At 34.2% G+C, this 20020-nt stretch overlaps 1 protein-coding gene across 1 annotated transcript in view; it reads right to left on the bottom strand.

Annotated features, from left to right (window-relative positions):
• LOC123563089 (QRFP-like peptide receptor) overlaps positions 1 to 18198 on the bottom strand; it is a 295846-nt gene extending 277648 nt beyond the window's left edge. Inside the window, exon 1 of the mRNA XM_045355667.2 lies at positions 18065 to 18198. The gene's annotated coding sequence lies outside the window, so the exon portion shown is untranslated. The remainder of the gene's footprint in view (positions 1 to 18064) is intronic.
• Positions 18199 to 20020: the final 1822 nt, after the last annotated feature.

Genomic DNA, 20020 nt, shown 5'->3' with positions numbered 1-20020 from the left:
ACAAGTCATTATTAAAAACGTTGCAAACCTCACATCAATGGATGTTGCGCTGTATGTTTTAAAACCCCAGTATGTTTCGTTATCTGAAGATGTAATTTCAAACTGGAACTCAGGATTTGAGTTTGGATTCAACATCGGTCATCAATGTAAACCATTTTTGAAATTTCAAACTCCATATTAACTTACGAAAGCTTTTTTACGACTATATTTCACAAAAAAATAATTTATAGGCTGCCACATATATTCCTATAGTGTTTCCCTTCTGAAATCAAGAGTATGATTCATGACGTTTAGGAAGAACAATTTTACAGCCTAGTAGGACAAAAGATTGACCATACGTTAGTCAGCCACGATGCTATTAAAACATTTGGCAATGACATTTTTATAGCTGTCTGGCCAATGTTACAGCAGTTTTCCTAGAAACAAACAACTGAATTCGAGGTAAGGTGCTAAAAGCAAAGACAGTATTGTCGCATTTGTAAAGGTAACACCGACTTACTGTACACACTGTATTTAAAATTGATATATTCACAGCCAAAAACACTGCTAATTACAATTATAATAATAATATACAAAATGTCTCTTAATTCACATTGTTATATGTAAAATACAGCTTATCCTTTGCATTATTTTTTCTATTAAAATCTATTCTTTATAGCTAATATATATCTTAAATTTGAATACACTAGTCAACACCAACCCTTAAAAATGTTCCAAAGTAAATCTAAACGCTAAACATGTCTTTCAACAACACGATCATAACTTATCAATTATAAGAAATCTCTTCACTTCTATTAAAAGAGTCTTCAGAGAAAATGAAAGAAGTATTTAACATACACTATATGACAGTATTTATACAACTATATCATCAAGCAGTTACGTAGATAATGCTTACATACATCTCAAGAACATGTTGGCTTTTTTTTCTCAAGGAAATATAAAATGTGTCAGTCATTATGATTTTATGAACAGCTTGAGAATATATCTGATGACTTGTTTGCCCTGAGTGAAAATACATTAAAGTAGCTTTAGTTTTCAATTACAAATAAAGCATTATCTCATTGCCTTTATTGTATCAATTGTACAAAACACAGTAATAGATCTAAATTCTTTAGAATCAATTTTAATAAAACGAAGACTTCTGACGTGACGTCCTACGTAGCTACTCCATTAAATATTTGGTATGAAATAGTCACAACACAAGTTTTACTCAGAACCTGCCGGGTAGTCATACAATATAAGTAAACATGTAGAACACGTATTAAGAGAGGGATAAATTAAGATTAAGTAATTTAAAGATTTAAAAGTATCATTGTTAAGGTTAGATGATTTCGACGACTCATAGATACATGGTCGTAGATGTTACTTACGACCTAATTTAACCTACACATATTCGGAAACTGAACTCAAAGGGCCGCAACCTAAACTTAAAATCATGTATGTGTGATACAGAGTGACATTCATTTATAATAAAAAGGTCGTACCTGCAACTTACGACCTTATAATATGGCATAATATAAGATATTGATACACATTTATATAGTGAAAAGAGCCGTAAGTGGCAGATACGACCTTTCATTATAATGACTGAAAAATACAGCGTATTCATAAATGTTTAAATAACCTCAGCCCAGTGAATAAATGATAATCAGTTCTGTCAGTCTAATAGGGTTATTATACCAGTAATATAAGTCGATCTGGTAAGTTCATCTTCTTCAAAGTTTGCAAAGCTAACTGCAGAATGTTGAACATTGCTGTTCGCTAATTCATCAATTTGAATATTATTAGTTAGAATATAAATGTAAACACTTGGCGATGTAGAGGCACAGTATTGTATTGTATATAATTATATTAGTATAATCACTTATATACGGACAGTGTATAATCGGGTAAGAAAATCAGTGCGATGTAGAAAGTACTTCAGACATGGGAAGGAATAAATAACGTGTAGTGCATTTAATATTGAATCAAAATAAGGAGTGATGATGCTAATTGTCTAAAACGTTTTGACGTTTTGATAAATGAAAAGTAATAATTGCCAGGTTATGTAATATGGCATCTGAACTATTAACACATAACGTAAATCAGTTGTTACATCAAAATTAAATGTTATTAATTGCCGCTTATTGATATTGTAATGAACGATCAAGACAGATGTTATAGCATAGCTTCTTTTGCCTAGTGGTCAATGTGATGACTTTAAATAGCCTGGCACAGCCTAAGTAGCCTAGTGGAAGAGCACACGCTTTGAGTGCGTGAGGTCATAGGTTTTCTTCCCCCCCCCCCCCCCCCCCCCCCCATCTCCCATTTCCCCTCCGCGTGATATAATAGACGTGAAACATAATCATTTAATACCATTTTTTTTTACAAAATGCGACTAGTATTTCACACATCATTTTTATCCTTAAATGTTTAAATAAATGAGTCGATTATCATTATGGAGAATAAATGAGAAGCTGATAATTGTGAATAATGAAATGATGGCAACAGCAATATAACATTTCGACATACAATACACAGTTTACACAGTAACATTGGAATTGTAAGTAGGATTACTGACTACCATTTTGATAAGGGCAAAACAAGGTGGCTGCATTGAAGAAAGAAGTTTTTGAGTTTGATACTAAATACTGCGGAAAGGTAAATCAGTAAAATACCACAGAGTTAGAGCTTTCCAAGAGATGATACGGATTTAACCATGACATTTGGCCATATGGATTCCTACTGACATAGTGACTTTGAAATGTTTAAATCAATATATAAAATCCATGTAATAGAGGAGAATTTCCACCCCACCTCCTTTTGATCATTTATCTTTTTCTTTTTAATCCCTGAAAAAAGGTACAAATTCACTTATTTTTTGTTGCAGCCCTTACATCTATTTTCTCCATACAAGCATTTTATCACGCACTGTCTGTGTCATTTACCGACAACATTCTGTTAAGAAAAGCATAAAAGCATAAACAAAATCCTTTTGAAATAAAGACATTTAAATGAATAGTGATTGCTCATATCTGCAGTAGTTGAAACTAGATGTATAAAAGTAAGCTTATAGTGTGTTGGTTTACAGGTAGACAGACAGACAGACTTTGTAACCATTCCGGGAAAACTGAGACAGATATAGTAAGCGTGATTGGATTGTAAGAGATATGTATTAGATTTTGCCGACGCCGGAACTGAGTGTAATAATAAACTACACCGAATGAGCAAAGTTATAACAATATAATAGTGATAATAATGATAAAACGTAACTATAGAAATGATTAACAGTAAGGTGATAAATAGGTCTAACCTCGGGCTCTTAGTTTGGTGTGCTGATAGCAAGAAAAAGAGTGGAAAAACATCAAAATCTTACAACTTTAAAACTGTAGCAATAATCGATCGAAGGGAAGGTGATGAAAGAGTGCGTATACGCAAATCCACAGATATTTTCAGAAATTTCAAAATTCATAAAATGTATACAATGTTGCAGGTATTTTTGAAAACCATATGGTCATGTTATGGTCGACTCTATCGATAATACTTTAGAAGACAAAAAGCGTGTTTTTTGTTACAAAATGGATAAGGAAATTTGCATAAATTGATATGACTGTTTATCTTAATTTATTGCTTTTTCTGGAAGTCGAACTTTCAATTTTATCTGATTAAATGAATTGTGGAAGGTTTTCAAAAAGCGGTGACGTCATAAAGTTGTTCAAGTAAAGGATATTTTTTATGAAAATTTTAGTTTATGTATTTAAAGCGGCGTCTTAATACCAGGAACATGCATATAATTCACTTGCATAGGCAATTAGAACTAGAAAATGCTTTTGTAAAAAAGCGCATGTCTCCCCCAATGCAAAGTCCTATAGGCAAGAAGTCAATAGGGGTCAGGAGCGAAAGTCAAAGAGACACTGATGGTTAGCTGCAATAGGGATCATCTATTTGGCATGTCCAGTCATCCCACTAAATTTCAACACTCCTGGCCTATTGGTTCTCAAGTCACTGTTCAGGCTCCTGTGACCTTGACCTTTGATCAAGTGACCTCAAAATAAATAGGGGTCATCTACTCTGCATGTCCAATCATCCTATTAAGTTTCAACATTGTAGATCAAGTGGTTCTCAAGTTATTTCCAAAAAATGATTTTACATGAACAGGCCACTGTGACCTTGACCTTTAATAGACTGACCCAAAAATCAATAGGGTCATCTACTCTGCATGTTCAATCATCCTATGAAGTTTCAACATTCTTGGTCAAGTGGTTCTCAAGTAATTGCTCGGAACTGGTTATCAATGTTCAGGCCCCTGTGACCTTGCCCTTTAACGGAGTGACCCCAAAAACAATAGGGGTCATTTACTCTGCATGAACAATCATCCTATGAAGTTTCAATATTCTGGGTCGAGAGGTTCTCAAGTTATTGATTGGAAATGGTTTTCAATGTTCAGGCCCCTGTGGCCTTGACCTTTAACAGAGTGACCCCAAAATCGTTAGGGGTCATCTACTCTGCATGAACAATCATCCTATTAAGTTTCAACATTCTGGGTCAAGTGGTTCTCAAGTTACTGACCGGAAATGGTTTTCAATGTTCAGGCCCCTGTGACCTTGGTCTTTGATGGAGTGACCCCAAAATCAATAGGGGTCATCTACTCTTCATGTACAATCATCCTATGAAGTTTCAACATTCTGGGTTAAGTGGTTCTCTAGTTATTGATCGGAAATGGTTTTCAATATTCAGGCCCCTGTGACCTTGACCTTTGATGGAGTAACCCCAAAATCAATAGGGGTCGTCTACTCTTCATGATCAATCATCCTATGAAGATTCAACATTCTGGGTCAAGTGGTTCTCTAGTTATTGATCGGAAATGGTTTTCAATGTTCAGGCCCCTGTGACCTTGACATTTGACGGAGTGACCCCAAAAACAACAGGGGTCGTCTACTCCAGCAGCCCTATAACCCTATGAAGTTTGAAGGTTCTAGGTCAAATGGTTCTCCAGTTATTGCTCGGAAATGAAGTGTGACGTACGGACGGACGGACAGGGCAAAAACAATATGTCTCCTGGGGGAGACATAACTACCAAATATGTGCTTTACATAACCCTGTCGTTTTAGCAACTAAGTTGAACCGCATATTCATAATTAGTTTTATAGAATAGGGGTCAGGAGCGAAAGTCAAAGAGACACTGATGGTTAGCTGCAATAGGGATCATCTATTTGGCATGTCCAGTCATCCCACTAAATTTCAACACTCCTGGCCTAGTGGTTCTCAAGTCACTGTTCAGGCTCCTGTGACCTTGACCTTTGATCAAGTGACCTCAAAATAAATAGGGGTCATCTACTCTGCATGTCCAATCATCCTATTAAGTTTCAACATTGTAGATCAAGTGGTTCTCAAGTTATTTCCAAAAAATGATTTTACATGAACAGGCCACTGTGACCTTGACCTTTAATAGACTGACCCAAAAAATCAATAGGGTCATCTACTCTGCATGTTCAATCATCCTATGAAGTTTCAACATTCTGGGTCAAGTGGTTCTCAAGTAATTGATCGGAACTGGTTATCAATGTTCAGGCCCCTGTGACCTTGCCCTTTAACGGAGTGACCCCAAAAACAATAGGGGTCATTTACTCTGCATGAACAATCATCCTATGAAGTTTCAATATTCTGGGTCGAGAGGTTCTCAAGTTATTGATTGGAAATGGTTTTCAATGTTCAGGCCCCTGTGGCCTTGACCTTTAACAGAGTGACCCTAAAATTGTTAGGGGTCATCTACTCGGCATGATCAATCATCCTATGAAGTTTCATCATTCTGGGTCAAGTGGTTCTCAAGTTACTGACCGGATATGGTTTTCAATGTTCAGGCCCCTGTGACCTTGACCTTTCACAGAGTGACCCCAAAATCGTTAGAGGTCATCTACTCTGCATGAACAATCATCCTATTAAGTTTCAACATTCTGGGTCAAGTGGTTCTCAAGTTACTGACCGGAAATGGTTTTCAATGTTCAGGCCCCTGTGACCTTGACCTTTGATGGAGTGACCCCAAAATCAATAGGGGTCATCTACTCTTCATGTACAATCATCCTATGAAGTTTCAACATTCTGGGTTAAGTGGTTCTCTAGTTATTGATCGGAAATTGTTTTCAATGTTCAGGCCCCTGTGACCTTGACCTTTGATGGAGTAACCCCAAAATCAATAGGGGTCGTCTACTCTTCATGACCAATCATCCTATGAAGTTTCAACATTCTGGGTCAAGTGGTTCTCTAGTTATTGATCGGAAATGGTTTTCAATGTTCAGGCCCCTGTGACCTTGACATTTGACGGACAGACCCCAAAAACGAAAGGGGTCGTCTACTCCAGCAGCCCTACAACCCTATGAAGTTTGAAGGTTCTAGGTCAAATGGTTCTCCAGTTATTGCTCGGAAATGAAGTGTGACGTACGGACGGACGGACGGACGGACAGGGCAAAAACAATATGTCTCCTGGGGGAGACATAACTACCAAATATGTGCTTTACATAACCCTGTCGTTTTAGCAACTAAGTTGAACCGCATATTCATAATTAGTTTTATCGAAGTGGTAACTAAACATGACCTTTCAAAATTATCGGAGGATCTTGTTTTTTGGTATCAGTAAACAAGTTTATTAACAAACATGTCAGTGTTATTTCATCAAAATGTTGGCGAAAAGCAGAAATTTTATGTTAAGCATCAGAGGCACAGAAACAAGATGATTTAAATACACTACGATTTACTTGAAAATGAAGACAGGAACATTTCCAGGCTTGAACGAAAATACTGAATTCCATTTATAGCGCAATTTTTAAGTGAGATATTAATTACAGAAAAAGCACTTTCAATATTTTCAAATATCTGTGTAGACTGAGATATTATGAGGTAAATATCTGGAAAAAGTGCTAAATTATGATTGTCAGAATAAGCTCCACTGGTGATAGTAAATTTGTACGTGTATTGAATGGAACTTTCAAAGAAATATTTTACACTTGGTACAGATTTCCTATATCTATTAAGAGACCTAACTCGTGTGACTTTATCTGGCATGCGTCCATAGCATTCTGATTCTCGTTCTAATAATAATAAAATTATTTTTATTTACTTCAAAACCCAAATGTCGGAATCGCCTTATTAATATGAGTGTCTGCGAAATATGTTTTGTCTGATATCAGTAAAAATGATGATTAATATGGTGTCATCGATAGTATCACGTTAAATATGACCTATATTTTTCCACTTCCTTATCAAAGTTTGTCTAAACGCTGATGCTTATAGAAGAATCCAGTTTGCATAACATCCTTTATAAGTTCTAACCTTAATATTTATTTTTTATGGTGAATAGTACATTAAAAGAATATGATTCTTAACTATGGCATTTTCTGATAAATGGGGTGATTGTTTTCACAATCTGAGACATTAAAAGTGTATAATTAAGCTGATAAAAGATAAAATGTGTCAAAAATGCAATGCAAACATTAAAAAGACTTTTAACTTTCATGGTACCTTAATTATATTGTTATCGACTTGGCAGTCTTTCAGGAATTTTCAACTGTTAAGTTACAAGTCGCATAAAACATTTCATGTTCTATTTTGCGGTTTGTGCGAAAACATTTTCTTATTATATATCAATTAAGTATATCATAATTGATTAAGTTGATCTGTACAGGATTTAAACAATTTGCGATGTGGTGAGAAGAACATAGTTTCAGTGATTAAACTATTTCCAGACTGCTAAAGAAACAAAATGTCATTAATTACTGAAACCACTTTATCCTTGGTGCATTGTATTAAGATATAACAAGTAATGTTTTGATACCCAACAAGACGACGAATATTTAAAATATGAATTTATTACTGACTGAACCATCTGAAGTAGCATTTTCAAGCTGCTTCACTATAAATATATTTTCGATAGGATCAATATACTTTGACTGTTGAAAGATACAACGACTGCAAGCAATTCCAGGAAAGTCAGATCTTTTTTTTAAACCAGTTAGATTGGAAAGCTTTAAATCATCGGATGCTTGTTTGCATGTTATAAACAACTGAATATTATTAGCTTTATTTTACTTTATTTTAGAGCTCTAAAAGCATACTGGAACAAGTAATTTGAGTAATGGTCAATCTATAATAAAGACTGTGAGAAGATCCTTTGGAATCATGAAGCACAATTAAGCAAACTAATAGGAGACTCGGTTCGACTGAGTCTGTTCTATTTCAACTTTACATTTAAAGTAACAATTTTTGAACTTTTACAGCTAAATCTTATTTTATTTAATAATAAAACGATCACGATTTAAATATTCATGTTTGAAAATTATTCTTAATTCCAGACATATGCTTATATCTCTGAATCATAGATAAATTTTCCTTTCATGAATTACATTTCGTTCCTGATTAATGAGATCAGGACAAACGCGAACAAAATTTACACTTTACAGACGTTTATAGACAAAATGGTGGATCATACGTTAGTTCGCTATGTTACTGCTTGATATGGCGACGTAACAATGGGCAATTCCATTTTGTAGCTTTTAAGTCAGAAAACAAACAGCTTCGCGTACATGTACGAACATTACTGAAGCTTATATAAAAGTTATAAGGTTTAATTATTACATTTATCTTGCTTTCTATTGGTCAATAGACGTCACGTGGAGACAGGATATATTCCATATCCTGCAAGTTTATTTCAGATATGAATTTTGATTAAAAACAAAATGGCTGCCGCATCGCTAGCGTAATTGAATCAAGTCAGATTATAAGCTCCAGCTATAGATATCGTTTCGTGTTAAAAAATTTAGTGTTTTCTTGCCGTTCTATTTTTTCCTATCTAAATTAGGTTCGTGAAGTTAGTGGAAATAAAAGAACAGTAACTCTGTATAGGATGGCCGCGATTGCTAGGTTGAAATGTTGTTTTAGTTAAATCTTCGTAAAGCAAAGGAATTAACACATTTATAAGACAGCAGTTTGTTGTAGGATCAATTAATCTACCTGCAAGATGAGGGAATTAACAGGAAACGGGACGAAAGCCGAAGTTTTATGACATTTCTGACATCGTGTAATCTGATGATTTTCGAAAGGACGGACCATAACAGTTTTTCAAAACCAGTTCATGACCTGTATAAATGAGCTTCTGTGTTTTGTGATTCAGTCAAAATACAGTTCATTTTGCATTTTATGGCTGGTGTTAATCAACGATAATCAAAGCATGATGACCCGAGAAGATTGCAGAATTTCAGTCTGCACTGTATTAACTGTAAGAAGCTTTATTAAATAAATATAAAAATATGTTAATTACAGCGAGGATGTAAAAGGTAGTCGGCAAGATAAAATCGTTACACTGCTTGTTGGTGTCAGGATACGGGATATACGCTGTCTCGAAAATCCATATCAGGCTCGAGCTTCGATATGGATTTCCTCGACAGCGTATATCCCGTATCCTGTCACCAACAAGCAGTGTAACTAATAGTATTGTTTTTGTTGCTTTCATTTATCATATTCGAGGTATTTAGCTGATATTCAATTGGTTTTGTCATAGATACAACACCACATGTAGTAGCTAGCTAGAGCTATCATTAAAGCTGCTTCATACCCAACAGGAAAGTCTTGTTTGAAGACGTTATAATGGTAGTAAGTAACTGTACCTGACGGATATAGAATATCAAAGAATTCCCAACAGTTCATTTAATTTAAAAGCTCTTAAACTATTAAATGTCCAAATGAAACATATGAAATGTAAGTACAATTTGGAGTACATTTTATCAATGCTAATGAAAAACTTCTTCTCCTTTTCATTTCCAATTATTGCCATCTTTCAGTGTGTATATATTTTCTGCAACACATTTATTTATCAATTAGGCATATTACATTTACAACTGTGCATATTAAATGACCTGTATTTCTTAATACTTTTTGATATGTTATTGATTCATTTTTCTACATTTAATTTATAAATGACAGTTCCATTGGAAAATCTAAAAATAAAATGAAATAGGCAAATCACAACAACAATCTTCAAGCGCCGTGTTGCAGCTGCAGAAAGTCTCCCTGTACTTGGACTCAGTGATGTAGATTTTTCTGCTCATTTCAGATTTTGGAATAGATTTATTTTAATGTTACAGCAATAGAAATCCGCTTAAGCTTGTGCTAGAGGGTATGAGTACCTCTCATGAACAGACTCAATCAAACCGAGTCTCCTATCATGTTGCTTTATTGCGTTCTATGCTTCCAAAAGATCTTTTCACAGACTTTATTACTCCTTGATCTCTATAGAAAATCTTATGTGGAAATATGATAAATTGTCTCAAGGAAACAAAATTTATTATGCAGTGCAGACATTAAGATGACTAATCATTGCTCGCATTCTGTCACTTTCACGTGGGTCATGTTGTAATTACAATAAGCGAAATGAATCATTTGTAACAATTGATACAGAAAATTGCTTCTTGATGTATTGGTTTACAACTAGACAAAATCACATTAGATCATATTCAATGAGATATGGAGGAGTAGGCATTGTCGTGGCCGGAATTGTACGTAAACTCAAAACTATAATATCGAAATTACATACCTATGAAGAATAGTTAAACGGACAAGCTAAACAATAATCATACTAGTGAAATACCTAAATCCGGACACTGCCTAATAATTCGGACACCATTGAAAAGCGCTGTACGATTGTGATTTTTACTGGAATTATCAGGATCGACGTAAACGAACGCCTTGGTGACCAGTTGTCAACAACAGTGTATAAATGTAAGTATTATCAGAGAAAACTACCCTCAAATATCCGCAACGCTAAAAGTAAACACTGTGTGTCGAGGTGGATGACGTCATACAGCGCGCAACAGTTATTTGAGGTGCGACGGGGTACTCATTTAATAAGACAAACATTCTGCCTATTGCAGATAACTCTTTTTCTAAGTTGATCAAAACAGGTGCAAAAAACATGTTTTAGAATTCTGTACTTCCATCGGTATTTATTTCAGAAATTCAATCGATTTCTGTTCTATAATAATTATTTTAATAGAGGAAATAATGCCATTATTTTGCAGACAAGGGAAGCAACTCGTTAGATAAAATCGGCTCATTTTTCTTCTACATGAACTTTTTTCCCTTTTGATCCCAGAATCTGCAGAAAGGTAAAAGTATTTTTTGTCGCTCAGATAGATTTTATTGCGTATTATATTATTGTTATATTTGGCAGTTATATATTAAATTAGAAACTCGTTCAAATGATCGCGTGATTAACAGGTAATAAAAGTTAAATCGAACGGAGATGTCTGTATTTACGGTGGTATGTTTAGGACATGCAAATTTTTTTTAAATTAAATTATCTCGTGCACACGACAATCAACATCTTATCTCGTGCGCACGACATCTTATCCTGAGTGATCAACATCTTATCTCGTGCGCACGACATCCTATCTTGAGCGATCAACATCTTATCTCGTGCGCACGACATCTTATCTCGAGCGATCAACATCTTATCTCACGAAATATTATCTCGAGCGATCAACATCTTATCTCGTGCGCACAACAACTTATCTCGAGCGATCAACATCTTATCTTGAGCGATCAACATCTTATCTCGAGCGATCAACATCTAATCTCGCGCGCACGACATCTTATCTTGAGCTATCAACATCTTATCTCGTGCGCACGACATCTTATCTCGAGCGAGATAAGATGTAGTGCGCACGAGATAATTTAATCTTAAAAAAATAAATGCATGTCCTAAACATACCACCGTATGTATTTATTTACAGGACTGCTTCAGACAAAACCGTATTAATTGTTATTTTTGGAGAACTAACTCGTGGAATTCCATACCCAAATAGTGTCCGAATTTTTAGGCACTCTGAAGGTCGATTTTGACAGCTTTTACTTGCCCACTTCGGTTGCTTGTCTATGATGAAATCAGCTTGAAAGATTTATATAGAACCTAAAATTATACATTCGAAATTTTATGCACGTGTAGTTTCAGAATGCAAACTTATCGTCCAAAAACCATCAAAAGTGTCCGGATTTATATAAAGAACAAAACACGACATTATAATAATTATTATAATGGTAACAGTTAATGTAGAAATGATGATTTGCAATGGTAAATTGACACTGTAAGATTTACAAACCGTTTACTCGGCACAGGCTCGCATTTTATTATTTTAATCATCTCGTTTAATAAATTCAATATGAAAAGACACTTATGAATTATCCTCTATGTAAAACTCAGTCACAGTTGAAATATCGAAAGTGTATCTCATCTGTGTCTCTCTTATTGTGTTGAACATTATTTTCTAGTGTCATCAGATGTGTCAAGATATAATAATTCAGTAAATAAGAAAACATATTAGAAAGAGAAAGAGGGCATAGGATAAGGCCAAACGAACTCAAAATGAACATCACTGGAACAGATACAAACAAATAAGAAACACAACAACATAATTATTAAGAAATACAAAAGCACAACTGTCACAAAATTTATCAAACAAACTACATAACGAAAACCTCAAAACATCTAAATACTGGAAGATACTGAAACATGTCATATCGCCAACAAAAATACATCTATTCCACCACTAAATGAGAACGGTACTTTTGTTACAGAAGATACAGATAAAGCAAACCTACTTAATAATTTCTCTCAATCTCAAACACTATTAAATGATAATAACATAACACTACTATCAATACAAACCAATACAAACCAACCAAAACTTGACTCAATCAATATCACAGAGGAAGAAGTAACGAAAACACTAAAATCTCTCACAGTAGGTAAAGCAGCAGGCCCCGATAACGTAAATAATAGAATTCTGAAGGAACTTTCACGGGAACTTGCAAGACCACTCTGCCAGCTTTTTAACAAGTCCATATACACTGGTCGAATGCCATCCCATTGGAAATTAGCTCATGTTTGTGCTGTTTTCAAGAAAAATGATCCTCAGCTAGTTTCTAATTACAGACCTATATCGCTGCTTAGCACAACAAGCAAAGCACTTGAAAAAATAATCCATAGGCATGTCTTTAACTTCTTTACAGCAAATAACACAATAACAGCTCTCCAATCCGGATTTGTTCCCAATGACTCAACTACTAATCAACTTGTTTCTATATATAATACTTTTTGCCAAGCATTAGATGAAGGAAAAGAGCTGCGTGCAGTTTTCTGTGATATCTCTAAAGCTTTTGACCGCGTATGGCACAAAGATCTTCTTCAAGTTAGAATCTATCGGTATATCTGGACAACTGCTAAATTGGTTTCGAGATTACTTATCCGAGAGAAAGCAGAAAGTTGTTCTTCCAGAAGGTTCTTCTAATACTGTATATATCTCTGCAGGTGTACCACAAGGTTCCTTTCTTGGTCCTCTTCTTTTCATCGTCTTTATTAATGACATTGTCCTCGATATCAGTTAAACTATCAAACTATTTGCTGATGATACTAGCTTATACATCGTCGTTGACAATCCCATCACTGCAGCCGTAACCCTAAATTCGGGTTTAATGAAAATAGATGAATGGGCAAATAAGTGGCTGGTCGACTTTAATCCTCGGAAAACAGAATCTCTACTCATTTTCCGTAGCCCCCGCATCCTTCTTTGTATATGAATGGTGTTCTCATCAACGAGGTGACGTCTCACAAGCATCTTGGGGTTATATTTTCGAACGACGGAAATTGGCATGTACATATTGAAAGCATTAGAGAAAAAGCATGGAAACGTATAAATATAATGAGAACTTTAAAATTTACTCTTGACCGCAAATCACTTGAAACTATCTATCTGTCTTTTATAAGTCCTCTCTTGGAGTATTCTGATGTCGTATGGGATAACATCACCCAGTACGATGAATTTGAACTTGAAAAAATTCAACTCGAGGCATGCAGAATCATCACCAAACTCGTTTCCTTTGACAGTCTTTACAAAGAAACTGGTTTCCAACCTCTAAAAGTCAGAAGACAAAAACACAAACTCACTCTTTTCTATAAAATGAAAAATCACTTAACACCGCAATATCTTTCCTCCTTGGTACCTGAAACTGTTGCGCAAACTTCTTCATATAATCTTAGAAATGCTGGCGATTTCAGAAACCTGTATTGTCGTACCCAACTTTTTGCTAACTCATTTCTGCCATCGGCTGTCACTGATTGGAACGAACTTCCGTTAGATCACAGGAATTCCGCCACTTTAAGTATATTGAAAAGACGACTCTATTCAGACGTACAGAAAGTCCCATGCCAGTATTATGCAGGCGAAAGAAAATACCAGATTCTTCATGGGAGACTTAGAACTAACTGCAGCTCTTTGAATGAACATCTTTTCTTAAAAAAATATTGTTAATAGTCCATTGTGTGATTGTGGGGAGGAAGAAAGCACATATCACTTCCTGTTAAGATGTCCCTTACACCAAAGGGAACGCACAGATCTCCTAAACAATATAAGGCCAATAACTACTGTGACACTAAATACGTTGTTGTATGGTGATCCCTCAATTTCAAGCACACTAAATGAATCAATTTTCTTACATGTACACAAATATATACAGAAAACAAAGAGATTTGATAGGTAGCTTAAACATTTTTTTCACAACTATATCTTTGACGATAGCTCCATTTCTAAGGTTTATTCCATCCTGGCCCTACTTCATAGCTTTTAAAGAAAAGTCCTTAAATTTTCATGTGTCTAAAGTGGCATTCCTGACCTATTAATCTCTACCTCTCTATCTCATTTCCCTCTTTTAATTTTAGTTTTAAGATTAATACACAATAAGTTTATTTATGTTCAGAATTAAGTTAATATAAACAGTTCAAATTTTATCTCCTTAAATGTATTTTTCTTTTCCAGCCTAAAACACTGAAACTTGACAAACTTATGTCTCATAACATATGATAAATGAATAAACTGCGAGCAGAACATGTAAGATAGATTATTTATTTTTGTTACCGTTGAAACTATATTATGTATATGGAGAGAGTTTCTAAAAAAGCTAATATAGCTTCCTACTCAATCCTTAATGTTGCTATATGTATTATTGTAACAACTGTAATTATACTGAATAAAATATTGTTTAAACCAATTCAGTAAATAAAAGTAGATGAAAGACTGTTTTGTCATCGTAGTGTAATGTTAAAGATCATTTACACAGGAAATAAAGTTTCATTCCAGATATTTCTGCTTAACTATATATTTCGTCCTTGTTTCATTTCCTTTTTGGAATGAAATGTGCGTAATGACGTCTAGGGCATAGCTGAACATAATTATAACAAAATGCTGAATGTAAGAGGATAAATGATTGATTGCCATGTTATTGATGCAAATATTGTTAATGCAATGAGCAACTTGGTGTTCAGTCAGTAAAGTTGAAGGCCTTTTAAGCATAACTCATAATAACTTTTCCTGTAAAAAAAAAAGGCGCCTCTGTGCACAGTGCTATGTAAAATATGTCATTGTAATTCGCAGCCTTTGTTTAATGTGGTTATAAATCTTTCCAAACATTTCAATCATATGTGAAGCACATAGAACATTTAATTTATCATGGCTGCGCATAAACAGTCGCTTTTTATCTGTCATTATAGAATTCGCCTGGTAATATCTTCACTAGTTTGCCAGAAAATATGGCAAAGCACATTTCTAGGCAATGCACATGGAAAGTATAGGTTCCACATTTTCCTTACATTCTAGCATTAAACTGCTGTTTTTGTAACTTCTTGGTGGTGGCTTAACAGGAGAGAAAAAGTGTGTGCACAGAGGGATGATTCCTGCGCTCAAGTTGCTGTTATAACAACTTTATATATGCGCGTTCCGTGGTAAAACGTCAACGCTTTACGGCCCAAAATGGATAATTCAAAAGGAAATGACGTCAACGTGGAAATACAACGCAGACAATAGTTTGCATTTCGTGGAAATCTAATGACGGTGAGGGACAATATGTTATTATTATTTTATACGTGTTTTAGGCTTAGCGTTAGCGCATGTCCGTTTCTTGTTAAAACAATATTCTTGCCCTGCCAGGCTCGGTCACCAACCAGTCCCTCGGAATTCTTCAGATGTTATAACACGAAAAAGCATGCGTTATTTCTAATAAATAATGAATTGACAATGACGTGACTTAAAATAACAGAACATAAAAATATAAGACATTTTGCTTTTTCTGTTATTTTATATAAGCTAACGTGTTTGAGAAAATAAAATTAATTTTATGTCAAAACTACTGCAATATGTCAAAGCATTCATTTACTTTGATATGCGTGCGCATTTACAATAATATATTTCGGCGAGTGTTCATGACTGTGGCACATAGCTCGAACAAATATTTTAATACGCATTATTGAAAATGTACATGTTATATGATTACCACTATGGTTTATGAATAAATGAGACTAGAAAATATACATTGTAGTCGTAATTATTAGGACTTTTCACATTGGCAAAATGATTGGAACAAAAACATTTAAGTTAAACAAAGATCATACCTTTCAATAGATAACTGATATCATTCATACATGTATAACATCTTTGTAGATCCATTGCAGATATTCAAACAAGCACTACACGAAAGTGTTATTGTCACGTTATTTTAACAATTGCATTTAGTAATACTTCATTCATAATTGCCACCGATTTAACGTCGATTGTACATAAAACTACATGGCAAACAAATCGATGTTATTTTTTATTGAAGAAAATTGTTGTGATTACAGTGATTTACAACTAGAAACATCTCGAGGAAAACTTATAACTTATTTGACAGTGTGTACAAAAGCATTTAGGTATTTTCCTTAAGAACAAATAAAACCCAAACAAAACGGTTTAACATCTTATGAATTCTTTTGAACCATTTTAAGAACAGATTAAGTATAACTGATAGCATATTTGAACTTTGCGAAAGTACATATACCTCTGTCCACAAATATAACACAGCTTTATGCTCTATCTTTACAAGAGCGAAAAATTAAAAAGTTATATATTTTATAAAAATATATAATATCTGGGATAAAATTATTTTACTTCAAAATAACTGAAAATAACATAAACATAATCTTGAATAGTCTAACAAAAGATGCACCTTTGAGCGGTCAGTTGCAACGAAAAGAAAGGTAAATTGGTAGTGAAGCGACCTCTTCTTTACCAGAATTTTAACCTCATGAACCATGTGAAAGGAAACATCTCCCCGCTTAGATCACGTGCAAAATACCTGACAGTGTACAGTAACGCATAGCAGTAAGGTTGTCCTTAGGCACAGGCGCATCAATGTAACCTATAACTTACCATAGCAATAACTCATCAAAAGTAGGAGCACAAAGAGTGAGGAAATTCTATTTTGAATTAGTATATATAATGTCGTCCCAACGATTACAACAATGAAATATTCAGTTGAGCATTATATGTAAAGATTAAAACTTCAAGTGCTATGTAATTTGGAAGATAAAGTACAAAGACTCAAATAATACAATCTTGTGTACAGACATTACAGTTACTTGTCATGTATATATATATATATATATATATATATATATATATATATATAAAGAAATTCACTGGAGACGTAAAAATGTATAGCATGAAAAGAAAACAACATAATTCTTGCCCGAGTACCTTGATTTACTGTTTGAAAATATCATAAAAATATTGGTAACTTGTTAAGATATCGACATACACAGAAAACATGTAAAACGATGATCATCGCACGTCACTGACGTAATTGAAGTCGCAAATACATATATTTTTGTTTTGTCACTAAGCAATACTAAGCCTTTGCACTTAACAACGTGCTTCTATCTTCGGGTATATATATAATTTACAACCAAGCATAACAATATATATATAATACCTGAAAATAAAATTAACTTTATTTTACATAAATTACACGGGTACGGATGCAGCTTCAAATATTTGAAGTGACTTTCTATATCAAGCAGAGATGCCTAAAAACTAATTAATCATTTAAGCTGAAGGAATATGTCTGCAGACAATAATACTCTTTGCCAAAACAAAAATAATTTGTTAGCTTTTACAGTCACTTCTATATTAGAAACATGGTTATTCTGTAAAAATATGAAATACATTGGTACCTTCAGAAATTAATCCTTCATCAAATGTTTAACATTTCTACAGAGATATCAACATTTCCAGTTGCAGGTTGTCCTGCTGAGCAACACTGGCAACGAAGCATACTGTCATCTGAATAGATATTAAAACATTAAATGTGTCTTTTATTCCGCCTTTCGATGCAATATATATTCATGAAGTTTTCTATCGAGCTGGCGCCGATTGCGATCCTATCTATGATTGTTGTTTAAATTGCCGAGAACATAGGCTGATTGATAAAAGCTTGTCCTATGTCTTTTGGATTGTTCGTAAACCTCGGTGTTTATGGTTGTCTTATTACCATCATTTTACTCTGGAAAATGCTAGAAGTTGGCAAATAGATTTGTTCAATCACGCAAACATTTCTATTTTATGTCGGCGTATTTATTGTGTTTTTGCAGGCAATGGGTAGTAAAATCAACACATCTTTGAAAGATTCCTTCCATCACTACGAAGTATAAAAATGAGTTCTCCGATTTGCTGAACAGTACGAAGACGATGCTGTAATTGTTCCTAAAGACATTCTTGTATTTGCAGCTTCCTTAAATTAACTATAATTACAAAAACGTACATCGACATAAAAGCTCGATCAACGACAGCTCTGGTCCGGAATAAATTGCTAATTAATTGTAATTTTATTGTTTATTTAAATGAAGCTAAAATTATGCAATTACCAGTGACAAATTAGAATACTGGTACACAAGTGAGTTTTTGCATTGAGGTTTTTTTTTGCAGTGAGTTATTTGTATTAAGTTTATTTTCCATGAGTATTTTTCCTGTGCGTTTGCATTGAAGGTGACATGCAAGGGTTTATCACAATAAGGGTTTATCTGTTTAGTCGAGCAAACGAAAAAGTACCAAATTATGTTTTGTTCTTGTTTATTTAATAAACATAAAAGAGTAATCAGAAATAAAGGAAATCCTCCCCCCCCCCCCCCCACCGCGCCCCAGATGAAAAAATGTCGGTGATTACCAAACTTTATATATGTGAATGAAAACAAACTCTTTCTTTTTCAAATCGCAACCGGTCTGAACATTGCACTTTGTACAGAATACAAGTCAAACATTTGAAATTTTAAGTAGTTGTGAACTGACACTTAATTTCTTTCAAATACACAATGAAACACCACTTGTTCGGGCATGAGTTACACAAGCGATCGTGCTTACTGAAGCAATTCCTGTGGTCCCGGTCATTCATTTTTCCCTTGTTTTGTTTGAAATTACCGTGATGGGGTTTAGCATCGATAACTGGATCGCTCGATTGATATAAACATAAAAAAGTTCTTTAATCAATAATTGACCAATGCTTGCTTCTTTAACATTAAAGCAACTATTGCATTAAAAGTGTACTTATTACCTCCCTTTTGCAATAGCAAGAATTGTGAATGGACAATTGTGAGTTTGAGTATGTGTTGAAAATTGAATAAAATTTTTCTAAACTGTGTAAACAAATTCTACAAAATCAAAGTTGATGTCTAAAAATAAAAGTTCCAACAGTTTTGGTTGTTTTTACACATATTAGATGACGTAGTAATAGGTACAAGAGTGTTTTGACTTCAACAATGAAAATGGGTAAACAAACTTCCTACGTTTGGGTCGCTCGGATAACCTGAGCATTTTGCTCATTCCCATGCGTCGCCGAACAATTTTACAATGATAATTTAAATGTTTTGTCTCAGAAAGAATCTGCTAAGCATTAATATATTATACATGCTTTAGGGAAAGTATTCAAGACGTCTTTTAGGGTATAGTAAACTTTCAGTTTTGTAGATTTGATACTCAAAGTGTAAAAAAAAACTAATGTCATCTGTAAAATATGAGACAATATAAGTAAACGAAATCGTTATTTTATTCATTTTCCTTGTTTAGTTTCATACTTGCTAACATAGCAACACATGTCCATAATTGAAACTCTCCTCATTCAGTGTGTCAAATCTTAT

The sequence above is a fragment of the Mercenaria mercenaria genome, chromosome 2, assembly GCF_021730395.1.
Source record: "Mercenaria mercenaria strain notata chromosome 2, MADL_Memer_1, whole genome shotgun sequence".
Lineage (NCBI taxonomy): Eukaryota > Metazoa > Mollusca > Bivalvia > Venerida > Veneridae > Mercenaria > Mercenaria mercenaria.
Note: the sequence above shows the minus strand (reverse complement) of the source record. Positions and strands in the feature narration are given on the sequence as shown.